The 16,229-nt window shown below is 43.2% G+C and overlaps 1 protein-coding gene and 1 pseudogene across 1 annotated transcript in view; one reads left to right on the top strand and one right to left on the bottom strand.

The window, feature by feature from the left end:
• The window catches only part of LOC126470761 (uncharacterized), a 302,868-nt gene that overhangs the window by 106,811 nt on the left and 179,828 nt on the right, over positions 1–16,229 (top strand). The window lies entirely within an intron of this gene.
• Positions 11,366–11,482, bottom strand: LOC126472341 (5S ribosomal RNA; annotated as a pseudogene).

The raw sequence follows: 16,229 nt of genomic DNA, 5'->3' as shown, positions 1-16,229 counted from the left end.
CCAATAGCCAGCAGTGAATATCAAATGGCTGGCTAAAGCCAGAAACAAGTTCAGCAGGAAGGAGACAATCTCAGTAGCCGTCTTCGATTGCTTGCAGATGATGCTGTTATTTACCGTCTTGTAAAGTAATCATATGGCCAAAACGAACTGCAAAATAATTTAGATAATGTACCTGTATGGTGTAAAAAGTGGCAATTGACGTTGAAGTTATTCACATGAGTACTGAAAGAAAACAGATAAATTTCGATTCAAGGTAAGTCACATAAATCTGAAGACTGTAAATTCAACCAAATAATTAAGAATTGCAATTACAAATACCCTAAATTGCAACGAACACATAGATAATGTTGTGGGCACAGCCAACCAAAGACTGAGATTCAATGGCAGAACACTTAGAGGGTGCGACAGGTCTATTAAAGAGACTGCTTACACCACGCTAGTCCGCCCTATTCTCGGGTGTATTTGTGGGGTGTGGGATCCGCATCAGATGGAACTGGCGGATGACACCGAAAAAGTGCAAAGGAGGGCAGCTCGTTTTGTATTACCGCGAAGTTGGGGAGACAATGCCGCAGACATGATACGTGAATTGGTGTGGCAATCATTAAGACAAAAGCGTTTTTCGTCGCGAAGGGATCTTCTCATGATATTTCAATCACCAGTTTTCTACTCCTATTGCGAAAACATTCTCTTGGAACCCACCTACATAGGGAGGAATGATCATCACGATAAAATAAGAGAAATCAGGGATCGCACAGAAAAAATTTAAGTGCTCGTTTTCCCGCGCACCGTTCGTGAGTGGAACGGTAGAGAGACAGCTTGAAGGTTGTTCATTGAACCTTCAGCCAGATACTTTCTTGGGAACAGCAGAGTAATCATGTAGATGTAGATGCTGTGTTCCAAGGAGACATGGTTCCTGTTGTACTTTACGTTGTTCCATATTTGTGTCCACGCCCTGTAGATGTAGATATAGAGTAGTGCTAGAAATGACCAAGTAACGAAGTTCCTCCTTCTTGCTCTGCTTCTGCAGAGATGGCTGTGTGCTATAAGATTGTTCAAGAGAACAGGAACGGTAGTAAATCCTTCATCTGGCTATCCGACACACGAGAAAGCGTCGTAACGACCCTGGAGGTAAGCCTTCGCGTGTCTGCTACCGTCGCCCCAGCCCGCCTTCCGCCGAGCACATGACCACGAGCTCACAGTCACACACACACACACACACACACACACACACACACACACACACATACACACGCACACGCGCACACACACAGACGCGCGGGCATGCGCATGCGCAATCGCTTCCATATTTCTATGTAGGAGTATACTCCTTTCCTTAGACAAAAGCACAAACCCAGCGAGGTGGCGAAGTGGGAAGACACAGGATTCACAGTCAGGAGGGCAGTGGTTCGAATCTCTGTCAGGCCATTCACATTTAGGTTTCTTTCTCAGCACTCTCCTATCCTAGCTTATGCTTGGAAAACTGCAGGAAACCTAAATGTGGATGGACTGATAAAGATACAAACCACTGATCTCCTAACTGTGACTTCTGGGTCATCCCACTTCGTCACCCCGCTGGGTTTTGTTAATGAAATTTGGTGAATGCGATGGATGCCCTTTGTGTAGTTTATAACGTTTTATTTTATCACGACAGCCTTCCCATTGGCCAGTTCACGTGAGGTAGCTATTTTTGGTGTAGCCAACCCAACATGTTCGAATACTTCAAAACTTGTTCTTTCAGTAAATCCAACAACAGATAATAAAAAATAATAGCAGCACATCAGCAGTCCACATTGTATTTTATGTACGATGTGGTGCAGCCATGGAAACACTGGACTCTCGTTCAGGAAGATTAACAATTCCTCATGTTTCTCTAACTCATTTCATGCAAATGATATTACGGCTCCTTGAACAAGGTTATGACCAATTTTCTAAACTGCCCTTTCAAGTAAGACAGTGCCCCTTTGTAATAATTCTGATTCAAGGTACGTTACATTCTAACCTTCATTACCACAGAGCACATAGCGAAAGATAATACTCATGAGCAAAAACGTAGATTATTATTAGTGTAACAATGAGCATTAAGATTCGTGTAAAGTGCTATTTATTTGCGTAACACCGGAGTGTTTTGAGCTGATTTGCTAAGCATTTCATGCTCTGAATTCAAACAACTCATTAATATTTGCCAAGGAGCTCAAAATTCTAAAATACAAGATTTTAGTGAAATATATGTCATACTGTTTTAATATAAGTCCATGGATAAAAAATGAAACAATAATTTTACTATTGTATTATATAACTATTATTCTATACTAAATAAAAAGGTCATTGATGATAACTTCCAGTCCCTGAACATTTAGGAAGCTTCTTTTCCGTGACATTCTTGAATGCATTATGGAGCGGTCCATTTTTAAATTCGAGCAGTAAACTGCCATCACGTGGATATCCGATCTTCCTTGGTAGCGTTCCTCGACAGTTTTAATATGCAGAGTTGCCTTATTTGCGGGTAGTCAAATACTCCTGCTTGAATTTTTCCGTTCTCAGCTCAGACATTTTTCCCTGTATATGGGAAAGCGTGACCCGTTCTTATCAAAAGCCTTTACAAACTGCTTCAAAAGGCCCAACTTGATATACAGTAGACGACAAATGATTTCCTCTCGTTCAACTAAGGGGTCGTTAATGACATTCTTCCTCCCTCCGTACATGTTTTCTCTCTTTGGCCGTTCTTTTCCAACACTGTCATCTGCTTTGTCTCTGCTATTCCAGAGTCACAAGAAGCACTTTGCAAACCAAGGAGAAAGTTTGCCGTTCATAAGTCTAGACAAACCACCCATTGATGTTTATGAGACTTAATCTTCTCAAAGAGCAAAACTACGGTTTTATGTTCATCTTTCATTTCCCTTGAGGGAGCAGCTGATATTGAACAAATTTTGGTACCATTGTGTATTAAAACAAATTTCAAACTTGCCCTGAGCTGTGCACAGAACCGAGAAAATCAACTAGAAAACATTCAGGAAGACCCATTACCTCAGGTGTTCACTAATTTCGTGCAGAACACGAGATTGTCTTCTTGAGAGTGTAAAAAATAAAAATGAAGGGCTTCCTGGATCAACAGGTCGTTACGACACCAGCCTGGGCACAACCGAAAGATACGATTCCACATCCACTTGTTTAACATTTATTCCGATTTAGATCGTAAAGTATGAGATTTACGACTCTTATATAGGTACACGATACTTTGAAGTATTTACGAAATAGTATTCTTTTTCAAATTTACCATTTTAGTGCGAGTTAAACCACGAAGACATAAATTTATGAAAACTGGTCATCCTACAGATTTCACTTTACAGAAGTCTATATTTAAAAATCATTGTTAACCTTAAAAGTTTTTATTGGATTTCATTTGATATATACAGTTTTTCCCGTATATGACAGTTACTCACCAAAATTGCAATTGTCATATGAGCTGTAGGAAAACGTAATTGATTGTTTATCAGACAATAGTCTTCAGTGTATTCAAAAACCGCAGTTAACTTCACCAGAAAATTTCTGCTTGGCATAATAATTTAATACTGCAATGTGTAAACAAATCTTGGGACGTGATGGATTTTTATATTTCTAAATTTTATTGCAGGAATATAGGAAAATTTCTTTTGCAAATCGCATTTTTGTGACCATAACAAGGTATAAATTTTGCATAAATCGCCACTGTTTCTAAAAACAGATGTCGTTATAATAATTATTTTGACAAAGGAAATTCTAGAACATTTTGGACAAAAAATTTGTGTTACATAGAACTGTATGCATCCCAAATCAGATTGGGCATAGTTGTTAGCTGAGTTGACTTTTAAGATTTTGTATGTGACACATCGTGTGTAATGTTTTTGTTATCAGCAATCATGTGAAAATGAGCTCCTTCTGTCTAAAAAGAGGTTTTGGTGATGAGACTACGTTTTTTTGCCTTGTTGATTGGTAAAAAAGTTGACACTAAGGAAAAACTGTGTATTATGTTTTACTATGGGTGACGAACTAATTGTGAAATAAATCAAGTAGAAATATTAAGAAATAGTATCTTCACAAGCTAGTTAACAATCTGAGAACCTATTCATACGCAAATTAGGCGAATGCTGCCGCTTCTCATTGAAGCAAGGTTAGTATTTACCTTTATTCTATAAATTGTTTAATCACATCTTGAAAGAGTCATTTTCTCATGGCGTTCTTTTGAACTAAAACCATTAAGTAGTTACAGTAGAGATTTATTTCAATTGGAATGGCTCATCAGGGATAGTATGCCTCAGATGTGCCATTTCAAGAGCAAGAAGGGTAGCATACTTTTTACGTTGTATGGTAAAAGTTAACTATGGTTTCTGGATCCAGTACATTTTTGTTGGAAGCCAGTAATTCAGAAGCTTCTATTGACGGCTTGAGATCTGTGGTGAGTTATTAACTCATCCCAGTTTAAACGCTGAGGAATTAATGCCATACCCGCATAATCACTGTCATCGTCATTAGTATCAGAGGGGCAACACCAGTCCTCACAAACAACCGGTATCGGAATGGCTTTTCTTTCAGACGTTTTCGTTTCCCAGTAGTCCACAATCGTAAATGTTCTGTACAGGTTTTACAGATTTATTCTAATTTTGGTTTCCTTTCAGCGTTGAATCTCTGAATAAGTAGCAAAAACCATCTACGTGATTTACTTATATTATTTCTGTTCAACTACACTAGTGCAAAAACTTCAGCATAGATGTTTCCAGACTGATTTATCATGTGACGTCATTCTAGCTCAGCCCTGTATGGCCAGAGCTCAAACAGTAACCTCCAACTCCATCTGGTGGATATTCCTGGAACTAATTGGAAAGCAGACCGGCAATAGGGCAAACCTACAGGAACCAATCCTCGTACAAGTGATTTAGAAGTGCACAAAACAGAGTTACAAATGCACATTTCATCTTGAAGTGCATGTTAAACAACCACGATCAAAAAATAAGAGTGGTTAGAGGAAGACTGATTTCACTTTTTGATTTAACTTCCCAACTTTGGCTAAAATCAATTCTAAATTCCTAGATATAAGAAAACCGTTTGTTCTTGGCCTGTGGAATTACTTCGTTGCTTGTTTCCCTGAGTATGGTAAAATGGGGTAACGTTGCAGTAGGCTGATGTACAATTATTAATGTTGATAATAGTGTGCAAAGCGCCAAAATAGATTAAACCTCTTCAGTCTGATGCATTAAATGAATAATAATTTATTTGTGCTAAGATAGTAGATTTGCTTCCAGTGGAAATAGATTTCGAGTGAATGATGTAGTCACAGAGATTAAGGTTGTCTATGGTTCACTTGAATCGATTGAAGCAATTTCCAGGACGATTCTTTGAATGAGATGCAGACGAATTTCTTCCTTATCCTTCTCCCACAGAGGAAGTATTCGGTACATAGTCATACCGTCGTCGTTGAAGATTTGAGCCCCAACATTCCGTTTTGTCTCCATCGTCTTCGTTGTACGAAGACTAGTTTCGTTGTTTAGTTAATATCTTTGGTGATCACGCTGTGCAAAACAGCATGATGGGCTATTGAACTTTCCTCCTTTCTTTCTACTGCTCTTCTCTCAACGAAAATTAGTTTCGTTGTATAATTAACATCTGAGCAAAGCCAGAACGTTCCAGATCCACTTACGTGCTGAAATGCTAATTAGTGGGAAAACATTACTAACTTCATACTTGCAACACCTGACAGCTGTGGAGATATATGCAAACATTGTTTTGGAATAGAAATCAGAATCCGCCAGTGGTAATAGTTGATGACATCCTTGTAGCCCATTGTAAGAACGATCGAAAATATATTGCTGGCCATGAAACTGCTCCCCAGGACGGGTAGAACATAATAACATTTTACTTGTAGTGCTTATACAGTGTAGTAGAAAGAATACGTGAATAAAACTGTAAGTGATTTGGAAGCATAGAGTTCCGAATTTTGCACGGTCCAGTAACATTAATGTGGCCACCGCCTATGTTCGACGTCAACATGCAATAACCACTCAGAGATTTGAGGTGATATGTTCAAATGGCTCTGAGCACTATGGGACTCAACTGCTGAGGTCATTAGTCCCCTAGAACTTAGAACTAGCTAAACCTAACTAACCTAAGGACATCACACACATCCATGCCCGAGGCAGGATTCGAACCTGCGACCGTAGCGGTCTTGCGGTTCCAGACTGCAGCGCCTTTAACCGCACGGCCACTTCGGCCGGCGAGGTGATATGTGACACCACCAGCAGTGTGGGGGGGATGCGGAAAACAGTGCAGTTATTATCGCAATGTGGAAATGGAGTGATTTATATGATGCCGAAAAGGGTATGATCATTGGCATTCGGGCCAAGGGAGGATGTATTTCCGAAACGGCTATTTTTGTAGAGTATTTATGTGCAACTGTGGTTAAAGTACGACCCAAGAAGGTAGCAAAAGTGTCTCCTCAACTACTGTTCAGCGAACTTCGTTGTGTATGAGCCCTGGAGCAGGTGTTTGGTTCATGCACCCATGCTGACTGCTATTCATCGGAGGCAAAGGCTGTAATTTGCGCGCCAATACTTCAACTGACGGCCACTGAGTGTCTCGACAGCTGTCCTTTTCAGATGAATTACGTATTATGTTCCATAGGAATGTCTGAAAGGAAACACCCTGCAACCAGGAGAGAGCGTTATGATCTGGGCAATGTTTTCAGTGGCATTCCCTGGGTAATCTCATCATTCTGGAGGCACAATATTTCAACAAAATACTTATATCCATCTGTCTCCTACATGAATTTGGTTTTTCCTTGACATGATGCCACCGACCGGCAGGACAAAGCATCATGTCACATAGGTTGCAATGTATGTGTTGCGTGTTTCGAGGAGCACCAGGATGACTACACTGTTCTCCCCTGGCTGTCAACCTCCCTCGATTGAACCTAGTTGAGAATCTGTGAGACTAGCTCGATCCCATCATGGAGCCTCAACCGAGAAACGTAGAACAGCTGGCAATGGTGGTGGGGTCGGCATGACTCCACATCCCTCTCTGAACCCCTAGAACCTTACTGACTACTTCTGCACATCTCACACTGCAAAAGGTGGTCATTCAGACTTTTGTCGGGTGGTCACATTAATAAGAGTGGCCCAAGCAGTACACAGACTTGCCAGTTCTGGCAGCAACAATGGCTCCAGTTTGGCTGAGCATTGAGTTGAACTGAGCTTGTATGAGAGGTATGGGTGCAGCACGCTATGCTGCTTCAGTTACATGCCAATCGAAGTGTCAAGTGCAAGCATCGTAGTCCCGTGACCAAACGTATTCAATGGGCGAGAGATCTGGAGAACGTGTTGGCGAGGACTACAGTTGTACACCCTCCGTATAGAGGTAGGTTTGGAGAGTGTGGTTACATGCGGTCTTGCATCGTGTTGCTGAAACATAACGTTTTGGTGACCTCAAATAATTGGCAATATCACTGGCCTTATGGAATCGGAAACGTAAGGGTTGCTGTCCAAGTTACCGGCTATGAGAACCAGAAGTAGACATTTCCTGTACGCATTAGCCATGAATAGCATGATACCAGGTATTGGAGCATGTATGATAGCGATGGGAAAGCTGAAAAACCATGATGGTATACGCAGAAAGAGTGTCATGGCGCCACTCCTGTGTCCAGGGTTGTCACCTTACCTCCCTCTGCTGCAGTGTCAAGGGTTGCAGCAGCAATGGTTTCTGCACTGACGTCACCTCACTCTCCGCGTCGATACTTGTTGTGTAGTAAGCAAACCCATTTCCAGGTTCTTGGCATGTAACTTTACTTTGTGATCCTGCACAGCTGAATGAATATGCATGTCCCACGGGCTCCAGACATATGTGATTGTTACAATCGCTCATGTCGCTGAATAGGAATCTACTGATCGCATTAATTCCATATCACGTGACAATCGTGGGATGCCAACCAACGCAAGTAGTGACATCGCGGAACAATAAACCACTGTTTCGATTGTTCACGATGCTGCCACTCTCAAATTCTGACATGTGCTGATAGACGTTTCTGTTCGTATGTGAGGCGTAACACGATCATACGATCATCTCACAAGCAAACAACATTCTGAATGAGAAACCCATATATACATAATGTAGGTGGTATTACTCCTACTATGCTGCGTTGTGACACTACCCAGAAATCTGGAAAAGTAATAAATCTTTATTGTAAGCGCTGAAAGTAGCATGGAGGCCACCACGGAGTATTATAGTGACAGCGCTGGCCATCAGCCATGCTACGTCGACAAATAAGGCAGAATAATAGATGCGTAAGTGAGTTGTGAAGCAAGTATAGCTTAGCGCAATGGTAAATTGCCCCACGCAGCAATGAATCTACATCTACATCTATGAGGATACTCTGCAAATCACATTTTAGTGCCTGGCAGAGGGCTAATCTAACCACTATCACAATTCTCTATTATTCCAATCTCGTATAGCGTGCGGTACGAACAAACACCTATATTTTACCGTACGAGCTCTGATTTCCCTTATTTTATCGGGGTGTTCGTTTCTCCCTATGTAGGTCGGTGTCAACAAAATATTTTCACATTCGGAGGAAAAAGTTGGTGATTGTAATTTCGTGAGGAGATTCCGTCGCTACGAAAAACGCCTTTCTTTTAATTTTATCCAGCCAAAATTCTGTATCATTACTGTGACACTCTTTTCATTAGATTAGATAATTTTTTCGTTTGATAGATCCATGCTGAGGAGATCCTCGTGTAAGTGCAACATGTCCCATATTTTGCGATAATACAAAACGTATTGCCTTTTTTTGATCTTTTTCGATGTACTCCGTCAGTCCTTTCTGGTAAGGATCCCACACCGCGCAGCAGTATTCTAAAAGACGACGGACATTCCTAGTAGTTCTGCTACATTTTCTAAGTGTCCTGCCAATAAAACGCCGTCTTTGGGTACCCTTCCCCACAACATTTTCTATATGTTCCTTCCAGTTTAAGTTGTTTGTAATTGTAATACCTAGGCTTTTAGTTGAATTTACGGCTTTTAGATTAGACAGATTTATTGCAAACCAAAGTTTAACGAATTCCTTTTACCACTCATGTGGATGACCTCACACTTTTCGTTATTTAGGGTTAACTGCCAATTTTCGCACCATTCAGATATTTTTTCTAAATCGTTTTGCAATTTGTTTTGATTTTCTGATGACTTTATTAGTCCATAAACGACAGTGTCATCTGCAAACAACGTAAGATGGCTGCTCAGGTTGTCTGCCAAATCGTTTATATAGATAAGGAACAGCAAAGGGCTTATAACACTACCTCGGGGAACACGAGAAATCAGATCTGTTTTACTCGATGACTTTCCGTAAATTACAACGAACTGTGACCTCTCTGACAGGAAATCTCAAATCCAGTCACATATCTGAGACGATATTCCATAAGCATGCAATTTTACTACAAACCGCTTGTGCGGTACAGTGTCTAAAACTTTACGGAAAACCAGAAATATGTAATCGATCTGAAATCCCTTGTCAATAGCACTATGCACTTCATTTGAATAAAGAGCTAGTTGTGTTTCACAGGAGCGATCTTTTCTAAACCCATGTTGACTGTGTGTCAATAGACAGTTTTCTTCGAGGTAATTCATAATGAAGTAGCAATTGGGTCGTTGCCACTGCACTGAAGCAGTCTCTCTCTTATGGGCAGTGTGACTAGCCACCAGGTTTTAGAGGAACAAATGGGCAGTAATGGAGTATAAATGAGGCTGAATTTGAGGATAGGACGTTATTCGAGTCAGGGACTTGGTAATGCTGAGTAGCCGCACTACAGTGCTGGAGCACCACTGGCCAATCAGACGACTGGGCAGCGCCAGCAGCAGCCTATGGTTCGAGACCAGGCTGTGTCTGCCGCCACACTGGGTCCTTTGTGAGACTTGGCGTCATAGCCCTGCTGGCTTGCTGTTCCTGTCTGCTGCCGCAAATGATGAGACCCAGGGAGGAACTCGGCGTCAAACCGTCAGCCGCCGTCTGTCGCCTGCCTGAGGGGCATGGGTTGAGACCCACGCACAACCGCTGAGCAAAGAGCAGCCAGGTCTCCTTCTGGCATTTCACTCCCCTGGGAAGCGCCGCTGTCGCAAGTGCCTCTGGTTACATGACAATCGTCATTTGCTTCCATTAATACTTTTTACTCGTGTAGACGCGTTTATATGGAACGTAATCAACGACACACTCAATAATTATCGGTGTCCGCTGGAGAATCTGCACGCTACAGTGGAAAAGAATTTACAAATTCTTTTCACAATCACTGTTTGGTGTGACACGATCGGTAACATACTGATAGGTTCACGCATTTTAGAAGAGCGAATAACAAGACAGAATGATTTTCATGTTCAAAGCTTGAGAGCGTTCTCTTACCCTCACGGACTGCGATGTACTTCCAGCATTATGGAGACCCTCTACATTTTACCAGACGTATGAGAAAACTTCTCAGCCGCACTTCCCTAGTCGCTGGTTTGGTCGTGGTAGTGCAATTAACTGGCCACTAAGATAGCCAGACCTTACGCCATTTTGATTTTGAGGTTGAATGAAGTCTGAGATGTACAAGCAAAAGATGAATACGTGAGATAAATTGCGTGGGCGCATAATGGACACTGCTGCCCTCATTAGGGAACGTGCTGAGGTAGTCAGAGAGGCAACACAACATGTTCTCCAAGAGTGAACAAATGCATTGAAGTTGGCGCTGGAATACTCGAACACTGATTGTGCACCGTACATCAGCTGTGATGTGACGTGTACGATAGTACTTGGAGATGAATGTGCTAAAAAACATATTTTTAAACTGATACTTTGCTAAACGAATATTGTTATTTTAACTAACTGTTGTACATGCGTACATGTGTGAAGCTGGCAATTTATTGAAGGATACAGCAAATAAATAACGATGTACATTAATTGTGTTTTGTCTCAAAAATCATTCGGAATAGGGCATATGTGAGCCTTGAGCAGCCGCTGATGAAGTATCAGTGCAGCAGCAGTACAGTAGCGCATATTTAGCTTTCATATTTGTTTTGTAATTTGATTCTTAATTTCTTTCCGAATGTTTGTGCGCTTGCATATTTAAATACATAAAATCCTTGCGTATTTTCGTATTTGTGAGGAGTAATATTGCTTATTGATAGCAAAGCAAGCACTCCGTCTTCAGGCCACAAGTGGCTCATCGGGACCATCCGACCGCCGTGTCATCTTCGGTTGAGGATGCGGTCAGCACACCGCTCTCCCAGTCGTTATGATGGTTTTCTTTGACCGGAGCCGCTACTATTCGGTCGAGTAGCTTCTCATTTAGCATCACGAGGTTGAGTGCACCCCGAAAAATGGCAACAGCGCATGGCGGCAGGATGGTCACCCATCCAACTGCTGGCCACGCCCGACACCGCTTAACTTCGGTGATCTCACGGGAACCGGCGTATCCACTGCGGCAAGGCCGTTGCCATTATTGATAGCCGTAGAGTATAAATTCGCGCAGTTGTTTGTTTTGGACAGCCAGTGCGCTTTTGACATAGGTCAGTGTGCCTTGAGCAGCTGCTGGTGAAGCATTAGCGCTGCAGCAGTGCAGTAGCGAGTCGCATGTTTAGCTTTGATATTTGTTTTGTAGTTTGATTCTTAATTTCTTTCCGAGTGTTTGTGCGCTTGCATATTTAATTACATAAAATCCTTGCGTATTCCCGTATTTGAGAGGAGTAATATTGCTTATTGACAGCCGTAGAGTACAAATTCGCGGAGTCGTTAGATATTAGCAGTAGGATGGATAGGGTGTATGCGTGCTGTGTGCGGGCGCAGGGGAACTTTCCGCGGTTCGCGAGCAGCTGAGCGTGCTGTTGGCCACGGTCAGCCGCCTTCAGGCTGCTGCCTCGAGGTGCAGCGATGGCGGAGGGTCTGGCGCGTCGCTTGAGACACCACAGGTGTCGCTTGCTGCGTCCGCTGACTCAGCCGCCGAGGCACCGTCTAGTGTACCCGGCGCGTTGGATGATACTCACCTCAGGGTGAGTGGCGGGCTGCAACGCGTTCGCGTCACTCGAGGCGGAGGGCCAATGTGGAGGCTGGCCGGCTGGCCTCGCCCGTTCATCCTGCCAGTGGGTCCGAGCAGGCACACGGGGGCAAAGGCTTGCTGGTTATTGGGAGCTCCAACGTTAGGCGGGTGAAGGAGCCCCTTAGGGAAATAGTGTACAGGGCTGGAAAGAAATCCAACGTGTACTCGGTTTGTCTGCCGGGGAGCCTCATCCACGATGTGGAGGCAGCTATCGAGCGTACGGGGTGCAGTCGTCTACAAATAGTTGCTCACGTCGGCACCAATTATGCCTGTCGCTTGGGTTCTGAGGCGATCCTCAGTGCGTACAGGCGGCTGGCGGATATGGTGAAGACCGCTGGCCTCGCACGTGGGGTGCAAGCAGAGCTCTCTATTTGCAGCATTGTTCCCAGAGCGGATCGGGGACGTTGGTTTGGAGCCGAGTGGAGGATCTCAACCAGAGGCTTTGTCGACTCTGTGACGGTCTTGGCTGCAGATTTCTAGACTTGCGCTATTGGGTGGGGAATTGCAGGACGCCCCTAGATAGGTCAGGGGTGCACTACACAAAGGAAGCGGCTACTTGGGTAGCAGAGTACTTGTGGCGTGCACGTGGGTTTTTTTTAGGCTAGGCAGTAGTGCGAGGTGTCCTGATGAACACTCACCAGTCGACGTGCATGCAGGGAAATCAAGACGCGCTCAGTGTAAAGACACTTCAGCTATCAAGGTACTAGCAGTAAATTTTCAGAGTGTTCGGAATAAAGTTCCTGAATTTACTGCCCTCCAGGAAGCGTGTGGCTCGCAAATTATTCTCGGGACTGAGACCTGGCTGAACCCTGAGATAGGAAGTTCTGAAACATTCAGTGAGGGTTGGAACGTGTATCGGAAAGACAGATTAGACACCGTAGGAGGTGGTGTCTCCACTGCAGTTGGAAAAAGTATTGTGTCTACTGAGGTCAAAGTAGAGTGTGATTGTGAAGTTATCTGGACACGTTTAACAGGGCTAGGGGAAATAAAGTTAATTGTGGGGTGTTATTACCGGCCACCAGGTTCCACCGTGACAGTTCTAGAATCATTCGAAGGGAGTCTACATTCTGTATTGCAGAAGTACCCAAATCATGCTATATTAGTCGGAGGCGACTTCAACCCACCTAGTATAGACTGGGATGTCTATGGATTCATTACAGGTGGAACAGACAAGCCGTCGTGTGAATTACTTTTGAACACATTATCAGAAAAGTGTCTTGAGCAGCTAAATCGACAGTCAATGCGTAATGGAAGTAATTTAGATCTGGTAGCCACGAACAGACCAGACCTCATCGACGGTGTCAGTGTCGAGACAGGGATTAGTGCTCATGATGTTGTCATTACGAGTATGGTTACGAAAGTTAAAAAGTAGGTGAAGAAGGCTAGGAGGGTATTCTTACTAGAAAGAGCAATTAAGCAGTTGTTAGCATTCCACTTAGTAAATGAATCGACTTCATTTACTTCCGGTACGATGGTCGTGGAAGAATTATGGGCAAATTTTAAACACATTGTAAATCACGCATTGGACAAGTATGTGCCGAAAAAGTGGGTTACGGACGGAAAAGACCCACCGTGGTTTAACAGCGCAATTCGGAGAATGCTCAGGAAGCAAAGGCAGTTGCACTCGCGATACAAGAACGATCGGGAGAATGGGGACAGGCAAAAGTTAGTAGAGATTCGTGCTGCTGTAAAAAGAGCGATGCGTGAAGCATTCAACCACTACCACCGTCATACCTTAGCAAAATATCTTGCTGAAAACCCAAGGAAATTCTGGTCTTACGTAAAATCGGTAAGTGGGTCGAAGGCTTCCATCCAGTCACTCACTGATCAGTCTGGCCTGGCAACGGAAGACAGCAAAACGAAAGCTGAAATTTTAAATTTAGCATTTGAGAAATCTATCACGCAGGAGGATCGTACAAACATACCGCCGTTTGAGTCTCGTACAGATTCCCGTATGGAGGACGTAGTGATAGACATCCCTGGGGTTGTGAAGCAGCTGAATGGGGTGAAAATAAATAAATCGCCAGGTCCTGATGGGATTCCAATTCGGTTTTTACAGAGAGTACTCTACTGCATTGGCTCCTTACTTAGCATGCATTTATCGCGAATCTCTTGCCCAACGTAAAGTCCCGAGCGACTGGAAAAAAGCACAGGTGACGCCTGTATATAAGAAGGGTAGAAGGATGGATCCTCAAAATTACAGACCAATATCCTTAACATCGGTTTGTTACAGGATTCTCGAACATATTCTCAGTTTGAATATAATGAATTTCCTTGAGACAGAGAAGTTGCTGTTCATGAATCAGCACGGCTTTAGAAAGCATCGCTCCTGCGAAACGCAACTCGCCCTTTTTTCACATGATGTCCTGCAAACCATGGATGAAGGGCATCAGACGGATGACATATTCCTTGACTTCCGGAAAGCGTTTGACTCGGTGCCCCACTGCAGACTCCTAACTAAGGTACGAGCATATGGCATTGGTTCCCAAGTATGTGAGTGGCTCGAAGACTTCTTAAGTAATAGAACCCAGTATGTTGTCCTCGATGGTGAGTGTTCATCGGAGGTGAGGGTATCATCTGGAGTGCCCCAGGGAAGTGTGGTAGGTCCGCCGTCGTTTTCTATCTACATAAATGATCTTTTGGATAGCGTGAATAGCAATGTGCGGCTGTTTGCTGATGATGCTGTGGTGTACGGGAAGGTGTCGTCGTTGAGTGACTGTAGGAGGATACAAGATGACTTGGACAGGATTTGTGATTAGTGTAAAGAATGGCAGCTAACTCTAAATATAGATAAATGTAAATTAATGCAGATGAATAGGAAAAAGAATCCTGCAGTGTTTGAAAACTCCATTAGTAGTGTAGCGCTTGACACAGTCACGTCGATTAAATATTTGGGTGTACATTGCAGAGCGATATGAAGTGGGACAAGCATGTAATGGCAGTTGTGGGGAAGGCGGATAGTCGTCTTCGGTTCATTGATAGAATTTTGGGAAGATGTGGTTCATCTGTAACGGAGACCGCTTATAAAACACTAATACGACCTATTCTTGAGTACTGCTCGAGCGTTTGGGATCCCTATCAGGTCTGATTGAGGGAGGACACAAAAGCAATTCAGAGGCGGGCTGCTAGATTTGTTACTGGTAGGTTTGATCATCACGTGAGTGTTACGGAAATGCTTCAGGAACTCGGGTGGGAGTCTCTAGAGGAAAGGAGGCGTTCTTTTCGTGAATCGCTACTGAGGAAATATAGAGAACTGGCATTTGAGGCTGACTGCAGTACAATTTTACTGCCGCCAACTTACATTTCGCGAAAAGATCACAAAGATAAGATAAGAGAGATCAGGGCTCGTACAGAGGCATATAGGCAGTCATTTTTCCCTCGTTCTGTTTGGGAGTGGAACAGGGAGAAAAGATGCTAGTTGTGGTACGAGGTACCCTCCACCACGCACCATATGGTAGATTGCGGAATATGTATGTAGATGTAGATATGTCTGTATGAAGTTCTTTGCTTCAAACAATCGTTCCTGTAACATCCCTGAATATTGGCCATTCTTCCTGGGACACCCTGTTCCCCAGGAAAGTGTGATGGTGCCCTTGCTGTTCATCTTGAATATTAATGACAGTGCAGAAAATATTAACGGTAACCTCAGACTTTTTGTAGATGGTGTAGTTATTTACAATTAAGATCTGCCTGAAATACGGTCCACAGATGTTCAGTCTAATCTTGATGGAATTTCAGAGTGACGCAACACCTGGACACTTTCTTCAAGTGCTAAGAATGCAAAATTACGCACTTCGCAAAAAGAAAACAATGTAGTATTTTATAACTACAATATCAACGAGTCTTAACTGTAATCTGTAAACACATAAAAATACTTGGATATAACAGTTTTTGTAGGTATCAAACGGGATGATCGTAGAATTTAAGGAAGAACAGACACACGGCAATCATTCGCGACCCATTAGTTTTACTACTCTTGCTCTTCTAGATTTCGGCTCTAAGTAGCCGTCTCCACATATGCAAGAGGAATAGTAGCTATTCAAATGTGACTGAGTGCTGTGTATCTCTCCTTCCTTGTAGTCTACGGTTCCTGTGCATATCAGTTCCTTGTGGAAACAAAGTTGGTCGCAAAAGTGGTACGTTTTTGCA

This window comes from Schistocerca serialis, chromosome 3 (assembly GCF_023864345.2).
Source record: "Schistocerca serialis cubense isolate TAMUIC-IGC-003099 chromosome 3, iqSchSeri2.2, whole genome shotgun sequence".
Classification (NCBI taxonomy): domain Eukaryota; kingdom Metazoa; phylum Arthropoda; class Insecta; order Orthoptera; family Acrididae; genus Schistocerca; species Schistocerca serialis.
The sequence above is the reverse complement of the archived record's forward strand: the minus strand, read 5'-3'. Positions and strand labels throughout refer to the sequence as shown.